This window comes from Chlorocebus sabaeus, chromosome 4, assembly GCF_047675955.1.
Source record: "Chlorocebus sabaeus isolate Y175 chromosome 4, mChlSab1.0.hap1, whole genome shotgun sequence".
Lineage (NCBI taxonomy): Eukaryota > Metazoa > Chordata > Mammalia > Primates > Cercopithecidae > Chlorocebus > Chlorocebus sabaeus.
Window position 1 is genome coordinate 2,864,513 of NC_132907.1, and position 12,584 is coordinate 2,877,096.

The 12,584-nt window shown below is 38.3% G+C and overlaps 1 protein-coding gene and 1 long non-coding RNA gene across 10 annotated transcripts in view; one reads left to right on the plus strand and one right to left on the minus strand.

The window, feature by feature from the left end:
* The window catches only part of KIAA0825 (KIAA0825 ortholog), a 495,887-nt gene that overhangs the window by 237,868 nt on the left and 245,435 nt on the right, over nt 1-12,584 (plus strand). The window lies entirely within an intron of this gene.
* Nucleotides 69-12,584, minus strand: part of LOC140711484 (uncharacterized) — a 297,959-nt gene continuing 285,443 nt past the window's right edge. For both annotated transcript variants that reach the window (XR_012092702.1, XR_012092701.1), the window contains 2 exons: nt 7,908-8,049; nt 69-5,944 (listed from right to left, as the gene is read on the minus strand). This is a non-coding gene — a long non-coding RNA (uncharacterized lncRNA). The remainder of the gene's footprint in view (nt 5,945-7,907; nt 8,050-12,584) is intronic.

Below are 12,584 nucleotides of genomic sequence, written 5' to 3' on the forward strand. Positions count from 1 at the left end.
CTCGCCTGGCTAGTTTTTTTTTTTTTTTTTTGTATTTTTTGGTAGAGACAGATATACCCTATTCTTACAAAAGTCCCCAGAGGTTCACCTATACTGTCCCAGAGATACCTGGAGAGGTGAGAGGAGGGGTTGGTGGAGGAGAGACCAGATCCTCTGTTGAATCTATAGTGACATGATGTTTATACAATATTAAATGTCTGTCTGGAAACAAACTAGGAAAGATAAGTAATTATTTTTCTATTTGGAAAGTTTTGAGTTTATGTAGATTAACTGTATTATATTTTACTAAATTTATTTTCAGTCATGAATTGCTGCTTCCAATCCACTAAATGGTCCTCTAGGGACAACACATCCTTCAAAACTTACTGCGTTTGCTTTTTATAATATTCACCTCTAAGTGAATTTGTGTTTTATGCAGAATTGCATATTTTTGTTTTTGTCTAAGGACTTTAGATCACTAGCTATTAAAGTGTATTTTCTTGAGATCTGTGCAGGAATGGGTGGGAGAAAAGAACTCGTACAAATTTAGCCAGAAATAACAGGTCAAAACAGTTCTGTTGGAAAAGGGTCATGAATTTTTAATAGAAACAGCTAGAATCTCATCTTAATAAGAACCTTAGATTTTTAAAGAATGGTATGAAAATCATTCTACTGCAAAGCTACCACACATGAGCTATGATGAACTTAACTGATCCACCTTAGAAGGATTAAAGACACCTGAGGGTTTTCAATCTTTTCTATCACTCTCCCATTTATTTTAAGAATATTATTTATGAGTTTTGTTTAATATTGAACCGGTAAGGAAACTGTTAGTTTCTCAATGACACCCTCTTGTCTCTCTTGTTTGAACTTATCTGAAAATGCTGATTTTTTTAAGAGTACATTTAATTGTTGACAACATGGTTATCTGAAAGATACATACTTGAAATTAGACCATAGAACTTTGAGCTTTTAAAATGAGTTATATATGCTATCCAACACCTACAAACTATGGTATTTGGGGTTAGGTGGAACCAAAGGAAAGAATTCAGAGCAGTTCAGCTGAATATGCTCAGTTTTTTCCTCCCAAATTCACCAATTAAATGAGTCACTTGTTCTCTTTTTGCTCCTTTCATTGGTAATATATTTGTATTAGTCTATCTCTATACTATGTTCTAGTGTATGTATGGGGCTGTGAATGATGTCTGAGGACATAATATTACAAAGAAAAGTGAACTGAAATATACAAGTATGAAAAAAGTTGAAGAGAAGGGAAAAGAATCCTTTCTATTCACCTTAAATTCATTTGTGCCTTGTCTACAACATTCATATAATAAGCAGGCCATCTGTGGAATTAGTCTCCCCATATGCCTAGAGTGCACTAGACCTCCTTCACCCCCTAAATAAGACAGAGACTAGAAAGCAGGATTCCTGGGTTCTCAGGCACTTACCTTTGACTTTAGATTCCCTTATCTTTAAAATAAAATAATAATAATTGTAAAGCTGCTTCATGGAGATTGTTGACACGGTCAAAAGTGCTAAAGTATTTGGAAGTGTTTTTGAAAGCTGATAACACAATACAGTCATCCCTCAGTATTCATTAGAGATTGGTCCCAAGACCCCCTCAGATACTAAATTCTGCAGATGCCAAGTCCCTGATATAAAATGCTGTCATATTTGCAAATAACCTATGCATATCTGCCCATGTACTTTAAATCATCTCTAGATTACTTTCAATACCTAATGCAATTCTCACATATCACTGCATTTGTGTGGATGCAATGTAATACTCGGCATGCAACAAATTCAAGTTTTGCTTTTTGGAACCTGGTGGAACTCTTTTCCCCAAATATTTTCTATCTGAGGTTGACTGAATTCATGGATGCAGACCCCACAGACACAGAGGCACCACTGTACATATTCAAAAAAGTAGTTGTTGTAAGATTGAACACTCAGAACACCCAGGTTATGTGGACCCCAGGCCTAAACCAATAGTGAGGATCAGAAAAAGTATCAGATCAGAAACCAGGCAACAGGCCCACAGGTCTGGAAGACAAACAGAAAATGAGCAAGAATGAAGGTCAAAAAGCCAAGTGAACCACTCAGGTAATAAAGACCCAGGAGATAAAGACTTCAGGGGCAGCTCAGACACATGAAAGAGGAGATCTGTAGGGCCACAACAATGTCTATATCTGAGTCAGTTCTGGCCTTTGTTCCACAGGCTGGTTCTGGGCTGACTCCAAAGGCAGAACAAATCTTGAAGCAGCTGCCTGAGTCCTTGGCAAAAATGTGTTCTTCACTCACTGTCTGGCCTCATCTCAAAACACCTCCTTCCGACTCATGATGCTCTAAATAGAATTCTTTCTTTAAGTTCTTTGGATTCTCTAAATGCTTTCCCGCTTCAGGGTCTTGGTATTTGCAGTTCCCTCAGCTCTTCACATGGCTGGTGCCATCTTGTCCATCTGAGACAAATGTTACCTCCTGAGGAGACTTGTCTATTTCAACCGTCTAAAGGGACCCTCCAGGCTACCCTAGCATTCTACTCTACTGTGTTTTCTTGAGTTATTGTTAACTGAAATATTTGTTTCTGTTTATTTATTGTCTTTTAATTTTACCCTCTGTGGTAGAATGTAAACTTCATAAGAATAGCACCTTGTTTGCCTTATCCTGGTGGTGTCTTCAGTACCTAGAACAGCCCTTGGGCACAGAGCAGGCTCTAAGTAGTGTGTGTTGAATTAATTAATAAACAAATGAAGAATAAGAATGCAGAGAAAAAGTCAGCTCCTGACAGATGAGCAGAGGGTAGGTATTCTTATGTGATGTTTGATTAATAGACATGTAGGTATTATAAGAATATTTGCTGGAAAATCTGAAGTAAAAAAGTATCTATATGCATATTCATTCTCTTCATTTTCCAAATTTGGGTGAAAGTCAGGTTATTTAAGCTCCGTATATTTAAAATGTCTGTTGCAATAGCCACAAAAAGAATAAAATATTGGCCGGGCGCAGAGGCTCACACCTGTAATGCCAGCACTTTGGGAGGCAGAGGCAGGCAGATCGTGAGCTCAGGAGATCGAGACCATCCTGGCTAATACGGTGAAAACCTGTCTTTACTAAAAATACAAGAAATTAGCTGGGCGTGGTGACGGGCACCATAGTCCCAGCTACTTGGAAGGCTGAGGCAGGAGAATGGCGTGAGCCTGGGAGGCGGAGTTTGCAGTGAGCCGAGGTCGTGCCACTGGACTCCAGCCTGGGCGACAGTGCAAGATTCTGTCTTAAAATAATAATAATAATAAATAAAAGAATAAAATACCTAGGAATACAGCTAACCAGGAAGGTGAAACATCTCTACAACAGGAATTACAATACAAAGTACTGCTCAAAGAAATCAGAGATGAGAAAAAGCAAATGGAAATATTCCATGCTCATGGATAGGAATAATCAATATTGTTAAAATGGCCATACTGCCCAAAGTAATTTACACATTCAATACTATTCCTATCAAACTACCAATAATGTTCTTCACTGAATTAGTTATTTTAAAATTAATGTGGAACCAAAAAAGAGCCCGAGTAGCAAAGGCAATCCTAAACAAAAAGAACAAAGCTGGAAGTATCATGTTACCTGACTTCAAGTTATACTACAAGGTTACTGTAACCAAAACAGCATGGTATGGTACAAAAACAGACCCATAGACCAGTGGAACAGAATAGTTAGCCTAGAAATAATGCCGCAGAACTACAACCATCTAATCTTCAAAGTTCTCAAAAACAAGCAATAAGTAAAGAATTCCCTATTCAATAAATGGTGCTAAGATAACAGGCAAGCCATATGCAAAAGATTGAAACTAGACTCCTTCCTTAGACCATATACAAAAATCAATTCAAGATTAATTAAAGACTTAAATGTAAAACCTAAAACTACAAAAATCCTGGAAAATAACCTAGGAAATACCATCCAGGACCTAGGCCTTGGCAAAGATTTCACGATGAAGATGCAAAAGCAATTGAAACAAAAACAAAAAATGACAAATAGGATCTAATTAAACAAAAAAGCTTCTGCACAGCAAAAGAAACTATCATCAGAGTAAACAGACAACCTACAGAATGCATCCGACAAAGGTCTAATATCCACCATCTATAAGGAACTTAAACAAATCAACAAGCAAAAAGCAAACAACCCCATTAAAAAGTGGGCAAAGGACATAAATAGACACTTTTCAAAGACATATACATGATCAACAAACATATGAAAAAAAGCTCAATATCACTAAATATTAGAGAAATGCAAATCAAAGCCACAATGAGATAGCATCTCACATCAGTCAGAATGACTATTAATAAAAAGTCAAAAAATAACGTGCTGGCAAGATTATGAAGAAAAGGGAATGCTTATACACTGCTGGTGGGCAAATAAATTAGTTCAGCCCTTGTGGAAAGCAGTGTAGCAATTTTTCAAAGAACTTAAAACAGAATTACCATTCAGTTCAGCAATTCCATTACTGGGTTTATACCCAAAGGAATAGAAATCATTCTACAATAAAGACATATACACATGTATCTCCACTGCAGCACTATTCACAATAGTTAAAGACGCGGAATCAACCTAAATGCCCATCAATGGTAGACTGCATAAAGAAAATGTGACATAAATACTCTACAGAATACTACATAGCCATAAAAAAGAATAAGATCATATCTTTTGCAGGGATGTGTATGGAGCTGGAGACCATTATCCTAAGCAGACTAATGCAGGAACAGAAAACCAAATACTGCATGTTCTCACATATAAGTGGGAGCTAAACACTGAGAACACACAGACACAAAGACAGGATTAACAGACTCTGGGGCTTGAGGGTAGGGAATAGGGGGAGGGAGAAGATCAAAAAGCTACTTGTCAGGTGCTATGCTTATTACCTGGGTGATGAAATAATCTGTACACCAAACTCCTATGACTTGCAATTTATCTATATGACAAACCTGCACATGTATCCCTGAACCTAAAATAAAAGTTAAATAAATAAATAAAATCCCCATTGTTATTATTGTTATGTAAATTTGGCTCAGATTAAAATAACAGAAAGCTGGTCTTTATTTTTAGTTAATTGATCCAATTCAAATCATAACCTCTTCAGTAACAAAGTCTGTTTTATACTCCATGACTTATAAATCTTTTGACATTTGGGTGACAGAGTTTGTGTTTGTTAAATGATATGAAAAATGCAAGTTGGAAACTTTAAGGTGGAGTTAGCTGATAACAGTATCCAACGAAGCCTTTGTAAATTAATTAGGAGTGATTATTTTAAGGCATTTGAAGAAGTGTATAGTAGCCGAGACCTCAGAAAACAGATCCTGAATATATACTAATAATATATGTGTTTCAATTTAGAAAGTTTGCTATTGTGAAAAATAAAGACTCCCTAGAGTTTCAGAAAATCAACATATATATCAGTTCTACACCTTTACTTTTGATGCTATCTAAGAATATGTACAGTGATTGTACATTGATCTTTTGAAATAATAAAGGTTCTTTTCATAGTTTCTTACTATTAGTTTTTTGCTTTTGTTCTCACCCACTTTAAAATAAATCCAGACTAGAGAATGAGATGGCGATTGCATTTGCAGGAGAGTGGACCGAAAGGAGCACTCCCTTCCCTCATTCATGGCGAAGCTCCAGATTGGCATTTTAATATTGTTTTCTTTGTCACTGGAACAAATTTATGTTGCTTCTTTTCTCTTTACCTTATTTATTCCAAACTAATTCCCAAGAACTGTGGTGTGGAAAATAATCTGTGAATACAGTGCAGTGCTGTGCTATTTTAACCATCTAAATATACTGCATATGAGTTTGGCTTCGAGTTGAGCAAACACAATTAAATATGATGGCAGGAACAGCAGAAGGGGTGGTGGAGGCAGATTTCTGGCTGTCACTTTGGGGCCTGTCCAGGTGGACAATAACCATACATCTGAGAGGAAACAGAGATTAGAAAACATGTTTTAAAAGAGGCATTGATCTGTGGAGTTGATTGTTTGCTTTTAATGATAATAATTATTAAAGTACCTTTACCCTATATCAGATTACAGTGTGTGCCCTGTGGTGTGTAGAGAGCAGAAAATATTGTCTCTGGCCTCAAACTGTACACACTGCACTCTCAAATGACTGTTCTCAGGCAGTGCTACCATTAGCACAATGTTTATAGTTGCTCACAGCAGTAAATTCCTGGTGCAGCAGCAGGCGGCCTTGTTATGGAGAAGTGGGTTTAAGAAAAAGGAGAAGTTCATTTTATGAGTACACACCTCTTAGTCATTACATACATATGCCATGCCATTCAAATTTGGTGGGTTTTTTCATGCTCCCATTCCCTAGAAAATTGTTTTCTTCCTTCCTCCACCAAAAGACCTCAGACTGAGTGACTCTCTTCCCATCTTCACTGTATCTTCTCAAACAAGAGAAAGCTTTTCTCTTATCTTGAAATCCACAGCAGCATGTTTTTTTTTTGTTGTTTTTTTTTTTGTTGTTGTTGTTGTTGTTGTTTTGCAGAGATTGTCTAACATGTATTCAAAATGCGTAAGTTTAACAATCTGATCCTCAGAATTTCTAGGGCTAAAGGAATTGATACATGAACCAAACAAACTCATACATGTGTATTATTTCCTGATGGGTAACTTGTATGTCTGTTGCCCTTTATGGTATATAAAGCACTTTCACACTAATCTCCTTTGACTCTCACTACAACCATGTAACAAGAGACAGGTACTCTTGAGGTTGCAGAACATTAAATAACATGCCCAAGATCACAGACCTTACATGACAGCTCAAAAGAGCCCCAAGATGAAGGCTTCTGGTTTTGTATCTACTATAGTGTCTGCTACTTTATCTATTAATATATACCATTCTTCTGGTCAATTTTTTAATTAGCTGCATATTTACTGTAATAATACTGATGATAATGAAGATAGCAAACATACAGAGTGTTTGCCATATGGCTGGCATAATTTAAGTGATTTATATACACATATTTAACTGTAAATCCTTATAATAACTTTACCAAGTAGGCATCATATTATTACTTTCCTGATAAAGACACTAAGGCACAGAGGAACAGAGCTCTAAGTGATGGTGCTCAGATTTTGGCTCAAGGCCATGTTCTTAATCACTTCCCTCTAGGGCTTCTGCAGAGTTTTTATAATGCTTTGCTTACTTTCCTCATTCAACATTTTTGAACATCTATTAAATGAAAGGCATTTATTTAGAATAAAGTAACAATATCCTAGGGATATCCCAATATCCTTCAAAGGACCCCTAAGTGCTACTCTGCAAAAATTTTAATCCACTTTGAATTTTCACTGTGGTTGTCTCCCCCATTCAAGCTCCCAAATCCCTCCTGCTGACTTTCCACCATCTACCTTACCAGGAAGAGTAAAGCCATCTCATGTGAAACTCCCAACTTTCCTTCCTAAACCTCAGTTTCGTTTTATCATCTCCAATCCTTTGCCTGTTATCTCTAGCCTTGGAGAAAGAGCCCTCTTCTACTTAAAATTTGAGAAATTGACTATGGATTGGACTAAAACATTTGGACATTAACCAGTAGACTTGAGGGAATCATCAGAGCCTTTAAGCCAAGGAGTGACAGAAACAGAAAGCTACTTTAGCACATTAATAACACCTGGAGTGGAAGGAAGGAGGCAGGGTCAGGTTGGAGATTGTGGCTAGAGATTGAGGAAGAGATTATACAACACAAATATAAAAGAAACTTCCAGGGAAGTTTAGGGACTCAGAAAAATCTATTTTTGGCCGGGGGTGGTAGTTCATACTTGTAATCCCAGAGCTTTGGGAGGCCAAGGCGGGTGGATCACGAGGTCAAGAGATTGAGATCATCCTGGCTACCACGGTGAAACCCCATCTCTACTAAAAATACAAAAAGTTACCCGGGTGTAGTGGCACGCGCCTGTAGTCCCAGCTACTCGGGAGGCTGAGGTAGGAGAATCACTTGAACCTGGGAGGCGGAGGTTGCAGTGAGCCAAGGTCGTGCCACTGCACTCCAGCCTGGGTGACACAGCGAGACGTTGTCTAAAAAAAGAAAGAAAGAAAGAAAATAAAAATCTATTTGTAACAATATTTCCTCTCTGGAGACAGTGTGATTTGGATATTCTTAAGGTAGAAAGGTGCTATGCTTACCTTTTCTTCAGAGAGTGTCAGTTCAGATCCTCTAAGAAGCAGATGCCAAGATGGAATTCAAGGTGCAAGAGGATTTTAGGAGAGAGATGTACATGAAGGATGAAAAGGAGGAAGTAGGAATAGGCAGGGAAGACTTCAGACTGAACTCAACCTCAGACTGAGTTGCTGATCTGATACCTGTGAAAGGTGAGGGAGAAGGAGGATTGGGGAGGAAGAGTCTCAGACAGTGGAGTTTTGACAAGGTCAAGGGAGATGCCTGAAGCTAAAGTCACCCACTAGAAAAGTCCCATGCCTTGTAGGAATGGACTAGCACTAGTACCTACCCCTCGCTCAGACGCTGGCTATAAACAGCTTGGTAGAAGCATGACCTCAGCACAAATACCATGATAGATACAGAGGAATGACAGCTGGGGCCATTAGTCAACTATGCTAACAATAGAAGATTTGAGTGATACAATTCTGTGGCTACCACAGCAAGGACAGAAAGAATAAGTCTCTCACCTATGGGGAGATTATATGGATATGTGTTATATATGTTAACAGGAATAAAATATAAATAAAAGTATACATTACTTTAGTGAAGTAGAAAACAGACAACCTAAATAAATATGTTAAATGCTATTGACAGAAATGCACAACAGGCAACATTTTGATGAAAGAAAGGTATAATAATTTTCTCAAAAGCAGCCATGGGAGAATTTTTGCTTGTCAAATTGAACCAAAATTCACTTTGTAATGAATTTTCCACTACCTAATTACGCATTCACATACTGGCACTTTTGGGTTCTTGCACTGGATCAAAAATTATTTTAAAACTTGCTTATATTAGAGTACATTATTTTTTCAATGACTATTCCCCTGTCAGATACTGTTCAGACCCAAAAGCCTCTGTGATTTTTTTTGCAAAAAGTTTTAGCATATTTTCCACCAGGAGTAGCTGTCATAGGCCCATTGATTCAGTTTGATTGAAGATGAAGAGAAATTGGCTTCTGTAAGGCTTATTGATCACTATTGGATATCTGTTTGTTTATGATGCTATATCAACATGACAGGAAATTTTCTCTTTGAAAATATTTTTACTATGACAATTATGAGAGAATTTTTAAAATCTAAATATAGTTATATATTATAATAACAAAACTGAGTGACGACTAGTAATATTCTTCATTTTATGTAGTAACATTTATAATTAACATGATTTGACTGTATCCTTACCCAAATCTCATCTTGAATTTTAGTTCTCATGAGAGGGACCCAGTGGGAGGTAGTTGAATCATGGGAGTGGTTTCCCCTATGCTATTCTCATGATAGTAAGTTCTTATGAGATCTGACGGTTTTAGAAGGGGCTTCCTCCTCTGCTCAAATCTCATTCTCTCATCTGCTGTCATGTAAAGAAGGATGTGTTCGCTTCACATTCCACCAAGATTATAAGTTTCCTGGGGTCTCCACAGCCATGCTGAACTGTGAGTCAGTTAAACCTCTTTCCTTTATAAATTTTCTTTCCTTTATTTTAAAAAAAAGGTTTTCTCCTTTATAAAAAAACCTCTTTTCTTTAGAAATACCCAGTCTTGGGTATTTCTTCATAGCAGCATGAGAAGGAACTAATACAGTAAATTGGTACCAAGGGAGGGGTGGGGTGCTGCTATAAGTGTACCCAAGAATGTGGAAGCGACTTTGGAACTTGGTAACAGGCAGACATTGGAACAGTTTAGAGGATTCAGAAGAAGATAGGAAAATGTGGAAGAGTTTGGAACTTCCTAGAGACTTGGAGGGCTCAGAAGACAGGAAGACATGAGAAAGTTTTGACCTTCCTAGAAACTTGTTGAAAGGCTATGACCAAAATGCTAATAGTGATATGGACAATGAAGTGGAGGCTGAGGTGATCTAAGATGGAGATGAGGAACTTGTTGAAAACTGGAGCAAACTGGACTCTGGCTATGTGTTAGCAAAGAGACTGGCGGCTTTTACCCCTGCCCTAGAGATCCATGGAACTTTGAACTTGAGAGCAATGATTTAGGGTATCTGGCAGATAAAATTTCTAAGCGGCAAAGCGTTCAAACGGAGGCAGAACATAAAGGTTTGGAAAATTTGCAGATTGACGATGCAATAGAAAAGAAAACCCCATTTTCTGGGGAGAAATTTAAGCCTGCTGCAGAAATTTGCATAAGTAACGAGGAGCTGAATGTTAATCACCAAACAATGAAGAAAATGTATCCAAAGCATGTCAGAGACCTTCATGGCACCTCCTCCCATTACGAGCCTGGAGACCTAGAAGGGAAAAATGCTTTGTGGCCTGGGCCCAGGACCCCCTGCTCTGTGCAGCCCTGAGACATGGTGCCCTGCATCCCAGATGCTTCAGCTCCAGCCTTGGATAAAAGGGGCCAAGGTACAGCTCAGGCCATTGCTTCAGAGGGGGCAAGCCCAAACCTTGGCAGCTTCCACGTGGTTTGGTACTGCGGGTGCACATAAGACAAGAATTGAAGTTTGGAAACCTCCACCTAGATTTCAGAGGATGTATGGAAATGCCTGGACGTCAGGCAGAAGTTTGACGCAGGGGCAAAGTCCTCATGGAGAACCTCTGCTAGGGCAGTACTGAAGGGAAATGTGGGGTTGGACCCCCCACACAGAGTACCCACTGGGGCACTGCCTAGTAGACCTGTGAGAAGAAGGCCTCCATCCTCCAGACCCCAGAATAGTAGATCCACTGATAGCTTGCACCACACACCTGGAAAAGCTGCAGGCACTCAGCACCAGCCTGTGAAAGCAGCCAGGAGGCGGGCTATATCCTTCAAACTCACAGAGGCAGAGCTGCCCAAGGCCATGGGAGCCCACTTCTTGCATCAGCATGACTTGAATGTGAGACATGGAGTCAAAGGAGATCATTTTGGAACTTTAAGGTTTAATAACTTCCCTATTGGATTTTGGACTTGTGTGGGGAATATACTTACTTTGTTTTGGACAATTTCTCTCATTTGGAACAGGTGTATCTACCCAATGCCTGTACCCCCATTGTATCTAGGAAGTAACCAACTTGCTTTTGATTTTACAGGTTCATAGGCAGAGGGACTTGCCTTGTTTCAGATGAGACTTTGGACTTGGACTTTTGGGTTAATGTTGGAGTGAGTTAAGACTTTGGTGGACTGTTGGGAAGGCATGATTGTGTTTGGAAACGTGAGGACATGAGATTTTGGAGGGTCCAGGGGCAGAATGATATGGTTTGGCTGTGTGCCCATTCCAAATCTCATCTTGAATTTTAGTTTCCATAATTCCCCCGTGTTGTGGGAGGGGCTTGGTAGGAGGTAACTGAATCATGGGGGTGGTTTCCCCCATAGTGTTCTAGTGATAGTGAGTGAGTTCTCATGAGATCTGATGGTTTAATAAGGGGCTTCTCCGCTTGCTCGGCTCTCATTCTTCTCTCTTCTGCTGCCTTTAAAGAAGGACGTGTTTGCTTCCCCTTCTACCATGATTGTAAGTTTCCTGAGGCCTCCCCAGCCCTGTGGAACAGTGAGTCAATTAAGCCTCTTTCCTTTATACATTACACAGTCTTGGGTATGTTCCTGTAGCAGTGTAAGAATGGACTAATATAATAATATTATTAATATTACAGTATTTTTGTGATGTGTTGTATATTAGTTAGGATACCTGTAGAACTTTCTTATACTGTAAGTGAAACTCATACCTTAGTGTACCTTGAGGGTACAGCTCTAAATCTGAGCTTTTTTCCTCCTCATAATGTGAAATCTGGTGAAAAAATTTTTAATCAAGATGTTTTTATATCTAGAATATTTAAAATTTTTATTTTATAATAAACTATAAGCAATATTTATACATGTATTATTTCAAATGGTACAGGAAGATATAAAATATAAAATATCCCACCTCCCCCCAGCTCCTGAATCACACAAGTCCCACTCTACTTGTAATCATTTGAAGCATTTCTGTTTTTATTTACTGGTTGATAGGTCTAAGGAACAGGCTATTACTACGTTTTTAAATTTATCAACTTATAATATTGACTCCTTGCTATGTAAATACAGAATTTAACTCAAACTACCATATCTCTTCTCCTTCCCATCAAACTCTGCTACTAAAATTTTTAATTTTATTTTTCCATTGGTCACCTTTATGTGATATAACCCCTATTTTAAAATCATTTCTCTACTTATATTTTATTTTTTAAAGAATTACTAAAGTAAAATTCAGTGTTCCTGTACAGTTCTGAGTTACAACAAATGAATCAAGTTATTTAACAGTCATCACAATTGAAATACAGAAAGTTTTATCACCCTCAAAAATTCCTCTGCACTGACCTTTTGTCACTTCCTACCTCCATGCCAACCTGTGGTAACCACTGACCTGTTCTCTATCCCTTTAATTTTGTCCTTTCAAGAATGTTATAGCAATGGATTCCTCCATCTGTTTGTCCT